Raw genomic sequence first — 22,692 nt, forward strand, 5'->3', positions numbered from 1 at the left:
AACTAAGTCATCTGCAAATGCTCTCAACTTGTACTGTTTGGCTCCGACCTGTATCCCTTTAACCAACTGGTCTTTCCTAATCATGTTCAGCAAAACCTCCAAGACCGGTATAAAAAGCAAAAGGGAAATTGGGCACCCCTGTCGTGTCCCTTTTTCTATCTTGAATTCATCCGTAACCACATTATTTACAATTAATTTTGCTTTCTGTTCAGAATAAGTTGCGCCTATACCATTTTCAAACCCTTGCCCTACCCCCATCCCCTGTAAATTCTTTTTTATAAAACTCCAAGAAATATTATCAAAGGCTTTCTCCGCATCCACAAATATAAAAACTGCTTTCGTATTTATATTCACTTCTAATTTTTCCAAAATGTCAATTATATTCCTCAAATTATCAGACAAATGTCTTCCCGGGAGAAAGCCCGCTTGGTCTTTATGAATCTCTTCCATCAATACTTTTTTCAATCTTTTAGCCAAGATATCAGCAAAAATTTTGTAATCCATATAATAAGGATATGGGGCGGTAGTTCTTAAGTTGAGTCATTTCAGTCTCTGTTTTCGGTATAAGCGTAATGTATGCTTCTTTCCCCCCTTCATGGATCACTGCCTTGCCGTGGCGAAGGGGCTTGAAGAACTCAGAGAAGCTATGAACTATGCCGAGCAGGGCACCCAAGATGAACAGGTCATAGTGGAGAGTTTTGACCAAACGTGATCCACCTGGAGGAGGAACCGGCAAGCCACTCCAGTATCCCTGCCAAGAAAACTCCATGGACAAAGACAACAGGCATATAAAAGTTATGACGCTGGAAGATGAGCCCCTCAGGTCGGAAGGCGTCCAACATGCTACTGGGGAAGAGCGGAGGGCAAGTACAAGTAGATCCAGAGCTGATGAAGCGGCTGGGCCAAAGCCGAAAGGACGCTCAGTTGCGGATATGCCTGGAAGCGAAAGGAAAGTCCAATGCTGTAAAGAAAAATATTGCATAGGAACCTGGAATGTAAGAACCATGAACATGGGTAAGTTGGAGGTGGTCAAAAATGAGATGGCAAGAATAAATATTGACATGCTGGGCATCAGTGAACTAAAATGGACGGGAATGGGTGAATTCAGTTCGGATGACCATCATATCTACTACTGTGGGCAAGAACCCCGTAAAAGAAATGGAGTGGCCCTCATAGTCAACAAAAGAGTGGCAAAAGCTGTACTGGGATGCAATCTCAAAAATGATAGAATGATCTCGATACGAATCCAAGGCAGACCTTTTAACATCACAGTAATCCAAGTTTATGCACCAACTACTGGTGCTGAAGAAACTGAAATTGACCAATTCTATGAAGACTTACAACACCTTATAGAAGTGACACCAAAGAAGGATGTTCTTCTCATTATAGGGGATTGGAATGCTAAAGTAGGGAGTCAAGAGATAAAAGGAACAACTGGCAAGTTTCGCCTTGGAGATCAAAACGAAGCAGGGCAAAGGCTAATAGAGTTCTGTCAAGAGAACAAGCTGGTCATTACAATAACGCTTTTCCAACAACACAAGAGACGACTCTACACATAGACATCACCAGATGGGCAGCATCGAAATCAGATTGATTATATTCTCTGCAGCCAAAGATGGAGAAGCTCTATACAGTCAGCAAAAACAAGACCTGGAGCTGACTGTGGCTCAGATCATCAGCTTCTTATAGCAAAATTCAAGCTTAAACTGAAGAAAGTAGGAAAAACCACTGGGCCGGTAAGATACAATCTAAGTCAAATCCCTTATGAATACACAGTGGAAGTGAGGAACAGGTTTAAGGATTTAGATTTGGTGGACAGAGTGCCTGAAGAACTATGGATGGAGGCTCGTAACATTATACAGGAGGCAGCAACGAAAACCATCCCAATGAAAAGGAAATGCAAGAAAGCAAAGTGGCTGTCCAATGAGGCCTTACAAATAGCGGGGGAGAGAAGGCAAGCAAAATGCAAGGGAGATCGTGAAACATACAGGAAATTGAATGCAGATTTCCAAAGAATAGCAAGGAGAGACAAGAAGACCTTCTTAAACAAGCAATGCAAAGAAATAGAGGAAAGCAATAGAATGGGAAGAACCAGAGATCTGTTCAAGAAAGTTGGAGATATGAAAGGAACATTTCGTACAAAGATTTCCATAATAAAGGACAAAAGTGGAAAGGACCTAACAGAAGCAGAAGACATCAAGAAGAGGTGGCAAGAATACACAGAGGAATTATACCAGAAAGAAACGGATGTCTCATATACCCCAGGTAGTGTGGTTGCTGACCTTGAGCCAGACATCCTGGAGAGTGAAGTCAAATGGGCCTTAGAAAGCACTGCAAATAACAAGGCCAGTGGAAGTGATGGTATTCCAGCTGAACTATTTAAAATTTTAAAAGATGATGCTGTTAAGGTGCTACACTCAATATGCCAGCAAGTTTGGAAAACTCAGCAGTGGCCAGAAGATTGGAGAAGATCAGTCTACATCCCAATCCCAAAGAAGGGCAGTGCCAAAGAATGCTCCAACTATCGCACAATTGCACTAATTTCTCACGCTAGCAAGGTTATGCTTAAAATTCTACAAGGAAGGCTCAAGCAGTATGTGGACCGAGAACTCCCAGAAGTGCAAGCTGGATTTAGAAGAGGCAGAGGAACCAGAGACCAAATTGCAAACATGCGCTGGATTATGGAGAAAGCTAGAGAGTTCCAGAAAGACATTTACTTCTGCTTCATTGACTATGCAAAAGCCTTTGACTGTGTCGACCATGGCAAACTATGGCAAGTTCTTAAAGAAATGGGAGTGCCTGATCACCTCATCTATCTCCTGAGAAATCTCTATGTGGGACAAGAAGCTACAGTTAGAACTGGATATGGAACAACTGACTGGTTCAAAATTGGGAAAGGAGTACGACAAGGCTGCATTTTGTCTCCCTGCTTATTTAACTTATATGCAGAATTCATCATGTGAAAGGCTGGGCTGGATGAATCCCTAGCCGGAATTAAGATTGCCGGAAGAAATATCAACAACCTCAGATATGCAGATGACACAACCTTGATGGCAGAAAGTGAGGAGGAATTAAAGAACCTTTTATTGAGGGTGAAAGAGGAGAGTGCAAAATATGGTCTGAAGCTCAACATCAAAAAAACGAAGATCATGGCTACTGGTCCCATCACCTCCTGGCAAATAGAAGGGGAAGAAATGGAGGCAGTGAGAGATTTTACTTTCTTGGGCTCCATGATCACTGCAGATGGTGACAGCAGCCACGAAATTAAAAGACGCCTGCTTCTTGGGAGAAGGGCAATGACAGGCCTAGACAGCATCTTGAGAAGTAGAGACATCACCTTGCCAACAAAGGTCCGTATCGTTAAAGCTATGGTTTTCCCAGTAGTGATGTATGGAAGTGAGAGCTGGACCATAAAGAAGGCTGATCGCCGAAGAATTGATGCTTTTGAATTATGGTGCTGGAGGAGACTCTTGAGAGTCCCATGGACTGCAAGAAGATCAAACCTCTCCATTCTGAAGGAAATCAGCCCTGAGTGCTCACTGGAAGGAGAGATTGTGAAGCTGAGGCTCCAGTACTTTGGCCACCTCATGAGAAGAGAAGACTCCCTGGAGAAGACCCTGATGTTGGGAAAGATGGAGGGCACAAGGAGAAGGGGGCGACAGAGGACGAGATGGTTGGATAGTGTTTTCGAGGTTACCAGCATGAGTCTGACCAAGCTGCGGGGGGCAGTGGAGGACAGGAGTGCCTGGCGTTCTCTGGTCCATGGGGTCACGAAGAGTTGGACACGACTAAACGACTAAACAACATGCTTCTTTCCACGACTCTGGCGCCCTTTTCCCTTCCAAAATCTCATTGCAGACTTCCTTCAAGGGTTGTATTAAATACTCCTTCAAAGATTTGTAGTACCTGGAGGTCAGCCCATCCGGTCCTGGAGACTTGCCCAGTTGCATGCTTTGAATGGCACCTTCTATTTCCTGTTCTGAAATTTTGTGGTTCAACATCAGTTTACTTTCTTGTGAAATTTTTTGTAATCCATTTGCCTTTAAAAAACATTCTATGTCTATATCTTTCTGTGGCCCTTGTGAATATAGTTGTTTAAAGTACCTTTGAAAGCAATTTCTGATCTCAGTTGGATTATGTATGTTCTTCCCTTCCACCTCTAGATTTGTAATGGTGTTTAATTTTTGTCTTTTTCTCATTTGCCAAGCCAAAAGTTTCCCACACTTAGGGACTTCCGGGTCGGCGCCATCGCCGAATGGCGGACTCCCTCCGAGCTCCGGTGGGAGTTGGCTGGGTAGGGGTCGGGTCCTGCCGTGCCGGCGATGCGGGGACCCTCAAAAACCATGGGCGGAGATGCCCATGGACTTGGTGACTCGGCGGGCACCGTTTGCGCCCCCCCGACCCGCGAAGGAGCCTTTTTAAAGGCTGCGGAGCGGGTGACGGGGGGGGGGTACTGTGAGTCCAATGCTTCCCCTGCCCAGCGAAGCCGCATGCCATTCGGCGGAGAGCAACCACTTCTTCTTTGAAAATTTCGGATTTGGACTAAAAGGAACAACCCGTGAGTAAATTGATTGGACTTAAAAGGGAAATTTGATCTTTGAATTTGGAGCGAGCGGGGGGAGTGCAAAAAGGAAGTCCGCCCCCCCCCGTTGTAGATGGCTCAACGCAAGGATTTGACAACTAAGATCGAGAGATGAACTTGTTTACCTGAAAAATTTTTTTAACTTCACGAAGGGAAATTACAATAATTGTGTTGGAGGAGAAGACTGATTTGTGGGAACTAAAGTGCAACCCCCCCGGGAACCGGGAACGATCCGCTATGAGAGACAGGTGAAGAGACACAGAAACTTTGACAGCTGTCAAAGTAGCTGTCAAAGCAGGAAAATAAAAGAGAACTTTGTTACGATGGCTTTGCTGGTTAGATTTGTTACAATTTGGACATAAATTATTGGAAATAAAGGCAACAAGTTATTTGACTTTTGGGTCTGATTTTGAAAGAAATTAAGTTACCATATTCCCTCTAGAGGGAGGCTGGGACATTGCAACAGTAGCAGCAAGTGGAAAAATACTATGAATTTGAGCTGGATCTGTTATCTCTTGGGAAAGCTGCAAAAACGAAGCATTATTTTGTCTACAGAGGTTTCTATACTAAAGGAGACAATGGATTTATCTATTGAAGAAAGGAAGGGACTTGACGCAAGTTATGTTCCTGAATAACAAAAGCCTCTGTGGAGAACAAGAAGTTTCTGAATTAGAAGGTTTCTGCAGCAGAACAGGAAAAAGCAACCTGAGGAATAAGAGCTGGACCAAATTTGAAGCTGGAGTATTTGGAACATCCAGACTTTAAAAGGACCAAGAAATAGAATTTAAGTTAGGCTCTTAAACATAGAGGTCTGGATGGAAGAACAATGACTTTTTCTGAGAGTTTTTTCGAGATTGGACTTTCTGAAATTAAAAGCTATCAAAAGACGGCAAATTGGAGTTGAGATATAGACGTGGATACACCAGGCTGGCAGTAGACAATGGATGAACTTCGGGGATTGGAACCGGGGAATGGGGGGGGGGGAGAGATTTGGAATCCAAAGGCTGTAAAATTATATATTATTTCTTTCTTTTCTTTTTTCATGCCTGTTGTTTGAAAATAGGGGAATTCGTGGAAGGGAAATGGGGTCGATCTTAGGGAATTATATAAAATATAAGGAGAAATGGTTCATTAAGATAAATAAGATAAATTAATTTGGAATAAATGGGTTATTTAAAATTACAAATAAGGTTTTAATATTTGGGGTAAGAATCTGTGGAATCAATTTAAGGGAAATGGAATACAAGAGGGGGAGGGGGGGGAAGTCCGGGAAAGATGCCACTGAAACCAAGTGTAAATCATATCTGTTTTTTCTTTCTTTCTTGCTATCTTTCCTTTTTATTCTGGAAAATTTTTAATAAATATTATTAAAAAAAAAAACAAAAAAAAACCACAAAAGTTTCCCACACTTATTTGCCGCTTCAAAAGTCTTTTGTCTCTCTTCCGGTCGGCGCCAGCGATTAATGGCGGACTTCTCCCGGAGCTCCGAGAGAAGTCTACTCCACGGGTTCGGGTCCTGCCGCTACGGCGAAGCGGGGACCCTTAGAAATCACAGGCAGTGAAGCCTGTGAACAAGGAGGCTCGGCGGGTACCTTTGGGTTCCCTCCGAACTGCGAAGGAGCCTTTTTAAAGGCTCCGGAACGGTTGCGGGGGGAGCGCTGTACTGAGAGCTGCAACCCAGTCCATGGAGTGAAGCCGCATTGCCATTATCGGAGAGCGCTGATTTCTTCCGGCAAATTGGATTAAAGAGCAACTACTCGTGAGTAGGATTAAAAGCTTAAATTGGACTTAAATTTTAACAGATTTGGAAGACCATCACGGGAAAGGTACAAAAAGGAAGTCTGCCTTTCCATGCTGTAGATACAATAAAGCAAAGAGACTGCAAAACTGTAACCTTTGGAGATCGTATGTGAACAAGAGAAATCCATTGTTAAAAGCAAGATTTACCCCCCATTTAGCGGGCAGGAGCGGTGGGGGAGAACTTTTATTGAATTAATTACCTGCATGAAAGGAGAGGAGGAAATATATCCACTGTTTTTTTACCCTGGGGGAGGACTGCCTTGAAAGAGAAAGAGACTTGTAAACTGTTGAATAACTTTGTATACTTTGTTGAACTTTGCTGAAAGATACAGTATTGGAGGATTGCCTTACAGACTGTTACATATCTGCAACTATTTAGAAAAGAGCTGGAACTGGGGCTTTTTTGCCTTTAGGAAGAGTGGGGGGGGACTTTGAAAGAATATATCTATTTAAAAACTGTGAAACTAAGTTGGGAATTCCCCCCCTAGAGGAGACTTTGTTACTTTTTGAAACAACTAAGCTACTAGAAGCTGAGCCACTGGAAATTTCCTATTGAAAACAAACCTCTAGGCGTGAGATTGACCTTGGCTGGGCATGATAGTGGCATGGCAGATGGCAAAGGAAAGATAGAGCTGGTTCAGGAGAAAAACCTCAGATCTGGCAGACAATACAAGACTGACACTTCACAACAAAGAAGGCTTTCATTGACAGGAGCAGCTGCAGCCTCGCAAATAAAATCAAAAACTATGTCTTCAGAAGATGCTCTGACAAAGGCACTGGGAAAAATAAATGAATCTCTGGAACTCCTTACGAGACAAGGGACTGATACAAGCAAACAAGTTGCAGAAACAAATAAAAAAGTAGCTGAGATCTCAGCAAAACTTGATCTGAACACTTCAAGTATAAAAGAACTGGGAGCACAAGTTAGTGCTAATGCTCAAAATATTGGGAAACTTTTAGAAGAATCAGCTACTACTCAAAAGATTGCGGAGGAGGCAAAGGAGATTGCAACTGCAACGCAAGAGAAAATACCACCGGTTGTCAAGAAACTGGTGACCATGATTTGTCCTTTGCTTTGATAGACCTACAAAGGAAAGAACGGAATCTAAGATTGAGATTCGTACCAGAAAGAGAACAGGATAACTTGGTGGACTTTCTTACAAAGGAGTTTTTTGAATTTTGGCAAAAGGGCCTGGAGGAGGATGAAATTAAAATTGTGAGTGCATTTAGACTTGGAATAAGACAAAAAAAGAACAAGGTAAGAGACTGTTTGATTACTCTGAGATCAAAGGAAGAAAGAGACAAAATTTTAAACCTGCACTACCAAAAAACACTGGAAATTGAAGATTCTTACATGGAGATTTTTAAAGATATACCTAAGCCCATTTTGGATGCAAGAGGTGAATACAGAGATCTGGCTACACTATTGAAAAAAAGTAGAATCTTCTTTAGGTGGGAATTTCCCCAAGGCCTATCTTTCAAATACAGAGGGAAGAAAATAAGAATAAAGACACTGAGTGATAAAGACAAATTTTTGAGAGACCACGAAGAAGATCTGTTGAAGGAAGTGGAGGCTGGAGAGGAACCAACACTACCAGGGAAAGGAATACTGGACATAGCAAACTTATCATTTGGATTGCAGCCACCGACAGAAGACGAACAATTGGGAGCAGTAGGAGGAGTAAGTAAATAAGCCCATCATGGCTTTGCGACTGTTAAGCTGGAACTGCAACGGTTTGAACGTACCTCGGAAGAGGAAGAACGTTTTTCATATATTAAAGAAACCACAACTGGACTTGATTTGCTTACAAGAGACACATGTGATGAGAGTACATAGAAGATTACTTATTAACAAAAAATTAGGACAAGAATTTATCTCATCTGACAGAGTGAAAAAAAGAGGAGTTGTTATATATGCAAAAGACAGTCTGATGCCGAAACTGATATTTAAAGATGAACAAGGAAGATATTTGGCAATTGAAATTCAAGTTCAAGGACAGAAATTTTTGGTTGTAGTTTATGCACCGAATAAAGGTAAATCTGAATTTTTTAAGAAGTTGCATGAGACATTGTTGGATTATTTGGACTTTAATGTAATTTTGATGGGAGATATGAATGGAGTAGTCTCTACAAATATGGACAAAGCACAAAGACAAGTGATTTCTAAAGATGGAAGACTACCAAAAACCTTTTTTGAAATGACTGACAATATGGACTTGGTTGATATTTGGAGAACAAAAAATCCTCTTGAGAGAGAGGGGACCTTCTTTTCTGAAGCCAAAATGACCTGGACTAGAATTGACCAAATATGGGTTACTAGAGGATTGGCGCCAAAGATAAAAAAAGTGGAAATCTGGCCAAAAACATGCTCCGACCATAATGCCGTGAGGATGGAGATGAACCAAACAAAGGTTGGTACCTTTAGATGGAGGATGAATGACACCTTATTCAGAGATTAAGAAATCTGCAAAAAGGCCCAAAAAACATTGAGAGACTATTTTGAGATTAATATGAGGACTAATGTTGAAAAAAAGAGTAATCTGGGATGCAAGCAAAGCCGTTATGAGAGGCTTCTTGATACAACAAAATGCAATAAAAAAAAAAAAGCCAAAATGCGAAAAAGGATAAGATTTTGGAAAAGATAAAAGAAGGAGAAAAGAAATTAAGATCAAAACCAAAGTCTCAGGAGATGTTGAGAGAAATTAAACTATATCAAATTCAATATATGGAATTGATGAATCAAGAAATAGAATGGAAAATCAAACAAATGAGACAGAAGACCTTTGAATCCGCAGATAAATGTGGTAAATTTTTGGCTTGGCAACTGAAGAAGAGACAAAAATTAAACACAGTGACAAACCTGGAGGTGGATGGAAAGAATATTTATAATCCAATGGAGATTAGAAGCTGCTTCCAGAGATACTTTAAGCAATTATATGCACAAGGGCCACAAAAAGACTCTGATATAGAACAGTTTTTTCAGAAAAAAATTTCAAATGAAAGTAAAGTTCTTTTGAATCAGAAAATAACTGAACAAGAAATAGAAGTTGCTATTCAAAACATGCAATTGGGCAAATCTCCGGGGCCTGACGGATTGACTTCCAAATACTATAAAACTTTAAAGGAATGGATATTACAACCTTTGAAGGAAGTCTGTAATGAAATCCTTAAGGGGAAAAAAGCACCTGAAACGTGGAAAGAAGCTTATATCACGCTTATACCGAAGACAGAGACTGAAAAGACCCAACTTAAGAACTACCGCCCAATTTCCTTACTAAATGTGGATTACAAAATTTTTGCTGACATTTTAGCTAAAAGATTGAAAAAAGTTTTGATGGGGGAGATTCACAGGGACCAAGCAGGCTTTCTCCCGAGGAGACATTTATCAGATAATGTAAGGAACATAATAGACATTTTGGAAATGTTAGAAGTTAATATAAATACAAAAGCTGTTTTGATATTTGTTGACACGGAGAAAGCCTTTGATAATATTTCTTGGACTTTTATGAAGAAGAATCTCCAGGGGATGGGAGTAGGTCAAGGGTTTGAAAATGGCATAGGCGCAATATATTCTGAACAAAAGGCTAAACTTATAGTGAACAATGTCATTACGGAAGAACTTAAGATAGAAAAAGGGACACGTCAGGGGTGCCCAATTTCCCCATTACTTTTCATCTCGGTCCTGGAGGTTTTGCTGAACATGATAAGAAAGGACCAGCTGGTTAAAGGGGTTCAGGTCGGAGCGAAACATTATAAACTGAGAGCATTTGCAGGTGATTTGGTACTTACATTACAAGAGCCAGAATCTAGTTCTAAAAGGGTTTTGGAATTAATTCAAGAATTTGGTCAAGTGGCAGGATTTAAACTGAATAAGTCAAAAACTAAGGTATTAGAGAAAAATTTAACAGTTATTGAGAAAGAGAGGTTTCAGAATGAGACAGGTTTAACTGTGGTTAAGAGTGTAAAATACTTGGGGATTAATATGACAGCTAAAAATATGAATTTATTTAAAGACAACTATGAGAAATGTTGGAAACAAGTGAAAAAAGATTTAGAAACTTGGTCAAATTTGAAGCTTTCTTTGTCTGGTCGAATAGCAGCTATAAAGATGAATGTATTGCCTAGAATGTTGTTTTTGTTCCAAACATTGCAAATTGTGGATAAGATGGAATGTTTCAAGGGTTGGCAGCAAGACATTTCTAAGTTTATCTGGCAGGGCAAAAAGCCCAGAATAAAATTTAAGATTTTAACTGATGCAAAGGAAAGGGGGGGATTCGCCCTGCCAGATTTGAAACTTTATTATGAATCAGCAGCTTTCTGCTGGTTAAAAGAATGGCTGCTTCTTGAGAACACAGACATTTTAGATTTGGAAGGTTTTAATAATTTTTTTGGGTGGCATGCATATCTGTGGTACGACAAAGTTAAGGTTCATAAAGGTTTTAAAAACCATATTGTTAGGAAAGCATTGTATAATGTTTGGATTAAATACAAAGATTTGTTGGAGAACAAAACTCCAAGGTGGCTGTCACCAATGGAGGCAAGGGCATTGAAAAAGCTCAATACGGAGTCTAAATGGCCAAAATATTGTGAAATCTTGGAACAGGAGGATAACAAGTGGAAATTGCAGAGTTTTGAGAATCTAAAAGATAAAGTGCGAGATTGGCTTCATTATTATCAAATAATGGAGGTTTATAAGTTGGACAGGAAAATTGGTTTTCAGGTAGAAAAATCAAAATTAGAAACAGAACTGTTAGAACCCAATACTAAGAATTTGTCAAAAATGTATAACTTGCTGTTGAAATGCAATACACAGGATGAAACGGTTAAGTCAGCTATGATGAAGTGGGCACAAGATATTGGTCATAACATTATGTTTGCTGACTGGGAAAGGTTGTGGACCACCGGTATGAAATTTACGGCGTGTAACGCCTTGAGAGAGAATATTATGAAAATGATCTATAGGTGGTAAAGGTAAGGTAAAGGTACCCCTGCCCGTACGGGCCAGTCTTGACAGACTCTGGGGTTGTGCGCCCATCTCACTTAAGAGGCCAGGGGCCAGCGCTGTCCGGAGACACTTCCGGGTCACGTGGCCAGCGTGACATCGCTGCTCTGGCAAGCCAGAGCCGCACACGGAAACGCCATTTACCTTCCCGCTGGTAAGCGGTCCCTATTTATCTACTTGCACCCGGAGGTGCTTTCGAACTGCTAGGTTGGCAGGCGCTGGGACCGAGCAGCGGGAGCGCACCCCGCCGCAGGGATTCGAACCGCCGACCTTTCGATCGGCAAGTCCTAGGCGCTGAGGCTTTAACCCACAGCGCCACCTGCGTCCCATATAGGTGGTACATGACCCCAGTCAAGCTTGCAAAAAATTTACCACTTATCAGATAATAAATGTTGGAAATGTAAAGAAAATGAAGGTACATTCTTTCACCTCTGGTGGACATGCCCAAGGATTAAGGCTTTCTGGGAAATGATATATAATGAAATGAAAAAGGTATTTAAATATACCTTCTTGAAGAAACCAGAGGCCTTTCTCCTGGGTATGGTTAGCCATGTGGTGCTAAAGAAGGACAGAACGTTTTTTATGTATGCTACAACAGCAGCAAGGATACTTATTGCAAAGTATTGGAAGACACCAGATCTACCCACTCTGGAAGAATGGCAGATGAAGATGACAGACTACATGGGACTGGCAGAGATGACTGGCAGAATCCGAGACCAGGAGAAAGAGACAGTGGAAGAAGATTGGAAGAAATTTAAAGACTATCTTAATAAATATTATAAAATTAATGAAGGTTAGAATTGACATGGGTTTAAAAACTATGTGGTTTTCAGGGGTGTTGACTATGGAAAAAGAATAAAATTATTAAAAAATATGGGAAGTAAGGGAAGGGATTTGCTGATTAGATAATGAAATTGAAATACAGAAGGGGGAGGTGTGAGGAGGTCGGGGAAATTAGGTTCAAGAAAATAAGGATGGAAATTATACTTGTTTCTTTTTGTTTTTTGTTTGTGTATGTTTTTATTGTTAAACTTTAATAAATATCATTTTTTAAAAAAATAAACAAAAAAACAAAAAAAACAAAAGTCTTTTGTCTCATTTGTTTAATCTTCCATTCTATTTCTTGATTCATCAGTTCCATATATTGTGTTTGGTATAATTTTATTTCTCTCAGAATCTCTTGTGACTTTGGTTTTACTCTCAATTTCTTTTCCCCTTCTTTTATTTTCTCTAAAATTTTATCTTTCTTCTCATTATGGCTTTTCTTCTTTATTGCATTCTGCTGAATCAGGAACCCTCTCATAACAGCTTTACTTGCATCCCAAATTATTCTTTTTTCAACTTCAGTATTCATGTTTATTTCAAAATAGTCTCTCAAGGTTTTTTGGGCCTTTTTATAAACTTCTTCATCTCTGAATAAGGTGTCATTCATCCTCCATCTAAAAGAGCCAGTTGTTATTTGTTTCATCTCCATCCTTATGGTGTTATGGTCGGAGCAGGTTTTTGGGCAGATTTTCACTTTCTTTATCTTTGGTGCCATCCCTCTATCTTTGGTGCCATCCCTTTAACCTTGCCGTACCACAAATATGCATGCCACCCAAAAGCATTAACATAACCTTCTAAGTCCAAAATGTCTGTGTTCTCAAGAAGCAGCCATTCTTTCAACCAGCAAAATGCTGCTGATTCAAAGTATAATATAAGGTCTGGCAGGGCAAATCCACCTAGAATCATAGAATCATAGTTGGAAGAGACCACAAGGGCCATCGAGTCCAACCCCCTGCCAAGCAGGAAACACCATCAGAGCACTCCTGACATATGGTTGTCAAGCCTCTGCTTAAAGACCTCCAAAGAAGGAGACTCCACCACACTCCTTGGCAGCAAATTCCACTGTTGAATAGCTCTTACTGTCAGGAAGTTCTTCCTAATGTTTAGGTGGAATCTTCTTTCTTGTAGTTTGGAACCATTGCTCCGTGTCCGCTTCTCTGGAGCAGCAGAAAACAACCTTTCTCCCTCCTCTATGTGACATCCTTTTATATATTTGAGCATGGCTATCATATGACCCCTTAACCTCCTCTTCTCCAGGCTAAACATGCCCAGCTCCCTCAGCCGTTCCTCATAAGGCATCGTTTCCAGGCCTTTGACCATTTTGGTTGCCCTCCTCTGGACACGTTCCATTTTGTCAGTGTCCCTCTTGAACTGTGGTGCCCAGAACTGGACACAGTACTCCAGGTGAGGTCTGACCAGAGCAGAATACAGTGGCACTATTACTTCCCTTGATCTAGGTGCTATACTCCTATTGATGCAGCCCAGAATCTTCCCTGGTATTGATGTCAGACTGACTGGGCGGTAATTATTTGGTAAATTATTTTCCCCTTTTTGAAAATAGGGACAACATTTGCCCTCCTCCAGTCTGCCGGGACTTTGCCTGTTCTCCAGGAATTCTCAAAGATGACTGCCAGTGGTTCTGAGATCACATCTGCCAGTTCTTTTAATACTCTTGGATGCAGTTCATCTGGCCCTGGAGACTTGAATACATCTAGACTAGCCAAGTATTCTTGTACTATCTCCTTAGTTATTCTGGGCTGTGTTTCCTCTGCTGAATCATTTGCTCCAAATTCTTCAGGTCGGGCATTGTTTTCTTCATCGGAGAACACAGAGGCAAAGAAGGCATTGAGGAGTTCAGCCCTTTCTGTGTCCCCTGTTTGCATTTCACCATCTTCTCCTCTGAGTGACCCCACTGTTTCTTTGTTCTTCCTTTTGCTACAAACATACCCATAAAAGCCTTTTTTGTTGCTTTTATCCTCTCTAGCAAGCCTGAGTTCATTCTGTGTTTTAGCTTTTCTGACTTTGTGTCTACACGTGCTGGCTATTTGTTTGAATTCCTCTTTGGTGGTTTCCCCCCTTTTCCATTTTTTGTACACATCCTTTTTTAATCTTAACTCAGTTAAAAGTTCTTTAGATAGCCACCCTGGCTTCTTTAGGCACCTTCCATGTTTCTGTCTCATTGGTATTGCCTGAAGTTGTGCTTTTACTATCTCCCTCTTAACAAACTCCCAGCCATCATGAACTCCCGTTCCTTTTAGTATTACTGTCCATGGGATCTCACCCAACACTTCCCTAAGTTTTATGAAGTCGGCTTTCTTAAAGTCAAGAAATTGAGTCCTAGTATGCTTGGCTGCTCCTTTCCGCTGTATAGTAAACTTCAGAAGAGCATGATCACTCGCGCCTAATGATCCTTCCACTTCTACCCCACTAACCAGGTCATCAACATTGGTTAGGACCAGATCTAAAATGGCTGTTCCTCTTGTTGCTTCTCCCACTTTCTGGACAATGAAGTTGTCTGCAAGGCCAGTGAGGAATCTGTTTGACCTTATGCTCTTGGCTGAGTTTGACATCCAGCAAATATCCGGGTAATTGAAGTCCCCCATTACTACTATCTCCCTTCCTTTTGCATGCTTGGCCATCTGTTCCAGGAAGGCATCATCTATGTCCTCCGTTTGGCTTGGGGATCTATAGTAAACTCCCACAATGAGGTCCCTGTTATTCATCTCTCCCTTAATTTTGACCCAAACACTCTCACTTTGGCTTTGAGGTTCTAAATCTTGGATCTCTTCACAGGTATACACATCCCTGACATATAACGCCACTCCTCCTCCTTTCTTGTCTGGTCTGTTTCTCTGAAATAGATTGTAACCCTCCATTATTCCATTCCAGTCATGGGACTTATCCCACCAGGTTTCAGTGATGCCTATTATGTCATATTTAGTTTGCTGTACCAAGAGCTCAAGCTCATCTTGTTTATTACCCATGCTTTGTGCATTAGTGTACAGACATTGAAGTCCATTAATCATTCCCCCATGTCTCTTATTTAAGGATTTTTTCCTCCCACCACTAGATCTGCGTGCTGTTTGCTCCATTTGGTCTATGACATTTGGATGATCATCTTCATCAATTGATAGACTCCTACCTTCAGGAGCACTGTCTTCCTCCCCCACATTAGTCAGTTTAAAGCCCTCCTGATGAGGTTTCTGAGATTTTTTTGGCAAAAACATTCCTCCCAACCGTTGTGAGGTGCAGCCCATCGCTTGCCAGAAGTCTATCTCCAAGAAACTGCAGTCCGTGATCTAAGAATCCAAACCGTTCCTGTTTACACCATTTGCGAAGCCAGCTGTTCACTTCCACTATTCTTCTCTCTCTCCCTGGGCCACGTCGTTCAACTGGGAGGACAGATGAGATGACAATTTGTGCATTTAATTGCTTCAATTTCCTGCCCAGAGCCTCGTAGTCTCTTTTGATCTTCTGGAGGCTATTGCTTGCAGTGTCATTGGTTCCCACATGAACCAAGAGGAAGGGGTATTTGTATTTGGTTTTTATGATTCCTTGCAGTCGTTCAGTTACATCTTGGATCTTAGCCCCGGGGAGACAGCACACTTCCCAAGACATCTTGTCAGGCCCACAGATCACTGCTTCTGTTCCCCTCAGCAGGGAATCCCCTATCACCACTACACGCCTCCTCTTAGGTTTGGTTGGGGTTCTGCCGTGAGCTGTCCGTTCCAAGGTCGCCTGCACATTCCCTGAGGACTGACTTTGCTGCTCGTCTTCATATACCTGATCGACTGTAATGAGGGAGAGATCCTCAAATGGAGTCTGCTCTACGTCTTCCATGCTAGGGGAGAGGACCTCAAAGCGATTGTGTATTTCTAAACAATCAGAGCGAACCCTGGGCTTCCTACTTCTTTGAGTCATGTTTCTCCATATATCTGGCTCCTGTGTTGGTGAACTAGCCTCCTTCTCAGGGGAGTCCCCTGTCTCCTCCTTGGTAGAGATGGTCTGCTCTGTTGCTTCCAAAAAGAGCTCCAGTTCTCTAATTCTTTGGAGCGTAGCTACACGTTCCTCCAGTTGCTGGACTTTGTTGAGGGCAATCAACATGCAATTGCTGCAGGTAAAGCTGCCTGCAACCTTTGGCAAGATGGCAAACATTGTGCAGGAACCGCAGGCGACTGCAGCTGTTCCCTCACTCTCCATCTTGAGAACGTGTTGTTGGGGGTGGCTACAGCGGTCCTCCATCATAAAAAGCATGCAGACAGGACAAATAACTCCCCCCCAAAAAAACCCCTAGGTCTCCCCCAACAAATGTTTGAGACTAGCCCCCCTAAATCTAAAAGATGGATCAAAATGTGCACACCGCTAGGCGTGCACCACTGCCCTGCAAGTTCTGATAAGCTCCTCCCACAGCTAATCACCTGCCTCAACAGAAACCCTGCCCCCTCTGACCTTTGCACAGGGAGAGCAGCTAATCAGCCACAAGAAACACACACACAATAAAAACCTTTTTGCTCCTTCTTCAGCCGCTGCCCTGCAAGCTCTGATAAGCTCCTCCTACAGCTAATCACCTGCCTCAACAGAAACCCTGCCCCCTCTGACCTTTGCACAGGGAGAGCACCTCTATCCTTTACATCAGTAAGTATCTTAAATTTTATTCTGGGCTTCTTGCCCTGCCAGACAAATCTAGAAATATCTCTTTGCCACCTCTTGAAACAATCCATCTTATCTATAATTTGCAATGACTGAAATAAAAACAGCATTCTTGGCAATACATTCATCTTAATAACAGCAATTCGACCAAGCAAGGAAAGCTTCAGGCTTGACCATATTTCAAGATCTTTTTTCACTTCTGACCAGCATTTCTCGTAGTTATCTTTAAACAAATTCACATTCTTAGCAGTCATGTTCACCCCCAGGTATTTTACTTTCTTTACTAATGTTAAACCTATCTCCTTCTGAAACCTCTCTCTCTCAATCGGTGTTAAGTTTTTCTCCAAAACCTTGGTTTTTTGCTTATTCAACTTAAAACCTGCCACCTGACCAAATTCCTGGATTAATTCCAAAACCCTTTTAGTACTAGACTCTGGCTCCTGTAATGTCAATACTAGGTCATCTGCGAAAGCTTTAAGTTTGTACTGTTTAACTCCGACCTGAATACCTTGGATAAGATGGTCCCTTCTAATCATATTTAGCAGGACCTCCAGGACCAAAATAAACAAGAGAGGGGAAATTGGGCAGCCTTGTCGTGTCCCTTTCTCCATCTTAAATTCTTCTGTCACCACATTATTAACTATCAATTTAGCCTTTTGTTCTGAATAAATTGCACCTATACCATTTTCAAAACCTTGACCAACCCCGATTCCCTGAAGATTTTTCTTCATGAAGCTCCAAGAGATGTTGTCAAAGGCTTTCTCCGTGTCTACAAATATCAAAACTGCTTTTGTATTGATATTCACTTGTAACTTTTCTAAGATGTTAATTATATTCCTCATGTTATCAGACAAATGTCTACCAGGGAGAAAGCCAACTTGGTCTTTATGTATCACCTCTGCTAATACTTTTTTCAGTCTTTTAGCCAAAATGTCAGCAAAGAATTTATAATCCACATTGAGCAGGGATATGGGGCGGTAGTTCTTAAGTTGTGTCTTTTCAGACTCAGTTTTTGGTATAAGTGTAATATAAGCTTCTTTCCACGACTCTGGCGCTTTTTTCCCCTCCAAGATTTCAATACAAACCTCCTTTAGTGGTGGAATTAAGTAGTCTTTTAAGGATCTATAATACTTGGAGGTTAAACCATCCGGGCCTGGAGATTTACCCAGTTGCATATTCTGAATGGCACCTTCCACCTCTTGTTCGGATATTTTATAGTTCAGTAATAACTTGTTTTCTTGAGAATTTTTTTTGTAATCCGTTGGTTTTCAAAAATTGGTCTATTTCAGTCTCTCTCTGTGGCCCTTGTGTATACAGTTGTTTGAAGTATCTCTAGAAGCAATTTCTAATTTCCTGCGGATTCTGTATGTTCTTTCCATCCACTTCGAGGTTTGTTACGGTGTTTAACTTTTGTCTTTTCTTCAACTGCCATGCTAGCAGCTTCCCACATTTATTAGCCGATTCAAAAGTCTTTTGTCTCATCTGTTTAATTTTCCATTCTGTGTCCTGATTTATCATTTTCATATATTGTACTTGGTATAACTTTATTTCTCTCAGAATCTCCTGCGACTTTGGTTTCACTCTAAGTTTCTTCTCCCCTTCTCTTATTTTCTCCAAAATCTTTTCTTTTTTCTCATTTTGGGCTCTCTTTTTTATTGCATTCTGCTGGATTAGAAACCCTCTCATTACGGCTTTACTTGCGTCCCAGATTACTCTTTTTTCCACGGTGGTTTTCAAGTTAATCTCAAAATAGTCTTTAATTATTTTTGGGGCCTTTTTGGTGGTTTCTGGATCTCTAAATAAGGTGTCATTCATCCTCCATCTGAAGGAGCCTATCGGTATTGGTTTCATTTCCATTCTCACAGGATTATGGTCGGAGCAGATTTTAGGGCAGATTTCCACTTTTCAAATCTTGGGAGCCATTCCTCTGGTTATCCAGATTTGGTCAATTCTTGCTGTCAGGGACTCAGCGGGAGCGCAGGGAGGAGAAGAGATGGAGAGCGAGGGGGAGCAATCCGAGGGCAGCGTAGCAGAATATGACAGCAGCCCGAGAGATTCCATGAGCCTCTCCAGCGAATCGGAAGATTCACAGAAGGGGGCGCCGATGGGCAGGGCAAGGGGCGAGCCAAGGGGGACACCCCAGAAGCAAGGGGCCAGCGGGGACTCCCAGAGCAGCAGTTGGAAATCAGGACCAGCTTCCCCACCAGAGCGCAGTGGGGGGGAGGAGTTCCAGGTGTCAGAGCCCACATATGCACCACCAGCGAGAGAAGATGAGTCAGGGTTGACCACGCCTCCATCGGAGAGCGAGTTAACGGTCAAGAGGAAAGTTGCAGGCTGGGCGCGCGCGCCAAGTTCAAAGGTACAGGCGAGCGGCACAGAAGGTAGCCCGGATAGGGAACCAGGTCCTAAAGCCCGCCGGAAGGAGGGGCAAGAATCGTCAGGGTCAGCGTCAGAGGAGTCCAGGAAAGATGAGACCCTAGCGGGCAGGAGGGCCCAGAGGAGAAAGGAACTTAGGAAGAGGTGGAGCAAGGCGAGGGTCTTAAACTGGTGTGGAAGGGGAGGAGACTCAGATGGGACTTCGCCGGTCTAAGGTTGGGACGTAGAGCTGCACGCTGCGGCTTTAAAATGGAAACTGAATCTCAATAAAGACTTTTGTACATAACTACAGCCTAGCGTTGGTCCTCTGTGAGCTGGGACCTGGAGGCAGCTCTGACAGTAAGTCCCGTCTCCAATTTCAAAGAACCTCGCAACGTGAGAGGACGCAGCGAGGGGCGAAGATTGGTGCTTCGTGAGCTCACAAAAGCAGCACAAGATGACTACAGAAGAACGACTGGCAGCTTTGCAAGATGCCGTGGTACAACTTAACGCAGAAATACGAGCGGCAAGGAGGAGAGAAGAGGACTCAGATGCTGTCTGCAAGGATCTGCAAAACAGGTTGGAAATGTTGACTAAACAGGGGCCACCGGGAGCCAAATCAGAGGGGATCGGGCTCGGGAAGAGAGGGGGGAGCCTGGTGTCGCATTTCGATGGGAGTCTGCAGCAATATCCTAACTTCAGAGCAGACGTAGTTTTTGCGCTAAAGTTGCTGGAGAAGGACTTTAGAGATGAGCAGGAGAAAGTAGGCTTCATACTAACGCATCTCCATGGAGAAGCTAAAGCGTGGTTGCGCAATCTGTGGAGAGATAATGATCCAGCCCTCCAAAACGCAAAAGCCTTCATTAAGGCAATGGGCGATTGTTTTTTATCGGAGATAGATGTGGATGTCGCTAGAAAAGAGATTCACGGTTTGAAACAAGGCAGAGCCACTGTAAGGCAATATCATTCCCGCTTTTTTGCATTGGTCAACGCGCTGGGATGGGAAAAAGACTCAGCGTCCGTCAGGGACCTGTTCTGGGAGGGGCTGAACGGGGCTGTGAAAGACGAAATCGCAAGGGGGGAGAGGCCACGGAGCACTCAAGAAGTGGTCCAGAAGGCGCTGACGATTGGTGTGTGGCTAGAAGAACGTCCCTGGAGCAAAGATGAAGGGCGTTGGGGACGCACGCCAGCAAGGGCACCTCCTTTCTTCCCCAGAGACTCAGCGCGCGCTCAATCCACGCCTCCACTGGGAGGGGGAGAGGAGCCGATGGAGATAGGTGGTGCCAAGGCTCAGTCAGCGACCAGAGCCCTCACACCAGGAGCAGCCAAGGTGAAGCCTCCTAGAGGGAACAGGAAGTGTTACATCTGCGAAAGTGCTCAGCATATGGCAAAAGAGTGCCCCCAGAGGCTCCGCAAGCACAATGCAGCCTCAGCAAAAGTAACAGAAGCAGCTCAGCAGAGGGAACCGCAGCAGGGAAACGACGAAGTCTGGCTGGAAGCAGAGCCGCTGGGGCCCAGCCAGACGAATCAGTGAAGCAGTCCCCAGGAATCTTACAGCCCACAGACCCCCTCCCGCCCAAACCAGTGGTGCAGCTCACCGCAACACTCCAGCTTCCCAATGGGCTCACCATGGAAGTGCCTATTACCATTGACTCTGGTAGCAATGCAGACTTTATAGGAGTGGATTTCATCAAGCAACATAGCATAGCGCTCCTGCCTGCCGCGATGCCCCTGAAAGTAGTGACAGTCGATGGAAGGGAATTGCTGGGGGGGACAGGTGGTACAGCAAACGCCGCCAATGGTGATGCGCATTGGAAATCACCGCGAAGTCATCAGCTTCAACGTCACCCACCTGTCAGACACGCCCATAGTGTTGGGCATGAGCTGGTTGGACAGGCACAGCCCGGCATTGGCATGGTACCAGCGTAAATTGACCTTCTGCTCCTCCTACTGCGCAGAACATTGCATCATGACTAACCAGGAGGACGAGAGGCAAGAGGATGACCCACAGCTACAACTGGGCATGCTGCAAGCGGTACCCGACAAGTACAAGGTGTTTTTGGAGGTCTTCTGCGAGAAGGAAGCGGACAAGCTGACTCCCCACAGACCCTACGACTGCAAGATTGACCTCCTGCCGGGGGCAACGCTGCCGACTGGAAAACTGTACTCCATGTCTGAAGATGAATTGCAAGAGCTCAGGGAGTTCATAGATCACAATTTGAAGCGGGGATTCATCCGAGAATCCAAAGCAGTGGGGGGCAGTCCTGTGTTCTTTGTGAAGAAAAAAGACACGCCCCAAAAGAGGCTGGTAGTTGATTTCAGAATTTTAAACTCGAAAACCAAGCCCACGGCTTTCCCAATGCCCAAGATCGACGACTTGCTCGCGACGGTGAGGAAGGGACGCATCTTCACCAAGCTGGATCTACGAGGGGCGTACAATCTTATACGCATGCGGGAGGGCGACGAGTGGAAGACGGCCATGTTCACGCCCTTGGGCACCTATGAGTATAGGGTTATGCCCTTCGGTTTACAAAATGGCTCCCACTGCTTCCAAGCCTTCATGCATCACGTGTTAGCGGGGCTCCTCTACAAGAAGTGCGTCTGCTTCCTGGACGACATTCTGATCTTCTCGGAATCGCAGGAGGCTCATGAGAGAGATGTCAAGGAAGTCCTGCAAAGACTACGGGAGCACAGGCTTTACGCCAAACTGGAGAAATGCCAGTTCGACATGACGGAGGTGGATTTCCTGGGCTACAAGCTGTCCGACAAGGGAATCGCCATGGACAGCGCCAAGGTACGATCAGTACTGGACTGGAAGAGCCCGCGCAATCGGAAGGAGGTCCAGAGGTTTGTCGGCTTTGCTAACTTTTATCGCAAGTTCATCAAGGGTTTCGCTATGCAGACGGCGGCCATCACGGACACCCTCAGCTCCAAGAAGAAGAAGTTCATCTGGACGGAGCAGGCGGAGCAGTCTTTTCAGAAACTCAAGCGTCTTTTCGCTTCCGAGGAACAACTGCTGCATGTAAACCCCAGCAGACCCATGAGGGTGCAGACGGATGCCTCCGACAGAGCCGTGGGGGCAGTCCTGTTGCAGCAAGACCCGCAAGGGGATTGGAGGCCGTGTGCTTTCTAATCCAGGAAACTCAGCAAGTCGGAGCAGAACTACACCATCTGGGACAGAGAGTTGCTGGCCATTCATGCAGCCTTCAAGGCGTGGCGGCACTTCCTCATCGGAGCCAAACACACGGTGCAAGTTCGCACGGACCATAAGAACCTGGAGTACTGGCGCACGGCGCGGTTCCTGAACCAGAGACACATCCGCTGGGTGGAGTTCTTTGCGGATTTCGACTTCAGGATAGAATATATCCCCGGAGACAACAACGTCATGGCTGATGCGCTATCCAGGAAGCCGCAGTATCTGGAGGAAGCAGCACCGGTTGCGGCCAAACACATTTTCGCACCCAAGGTGTGGGCATGC

The sequence above is a fragment of the Podarcis cretensis genome, assembly GCF_951804945.1.
Source record: "Podarcis cretensis genome assembly, chromosome: 4".
In the NCBI taxonomy this organism is placed as follows: domain Eukaryota; kingdom Metazoa; phylum Chordata; class Lepidosauria; order Squamata; family Lacertidae; genus Podarcis; species Podarcis cretensis.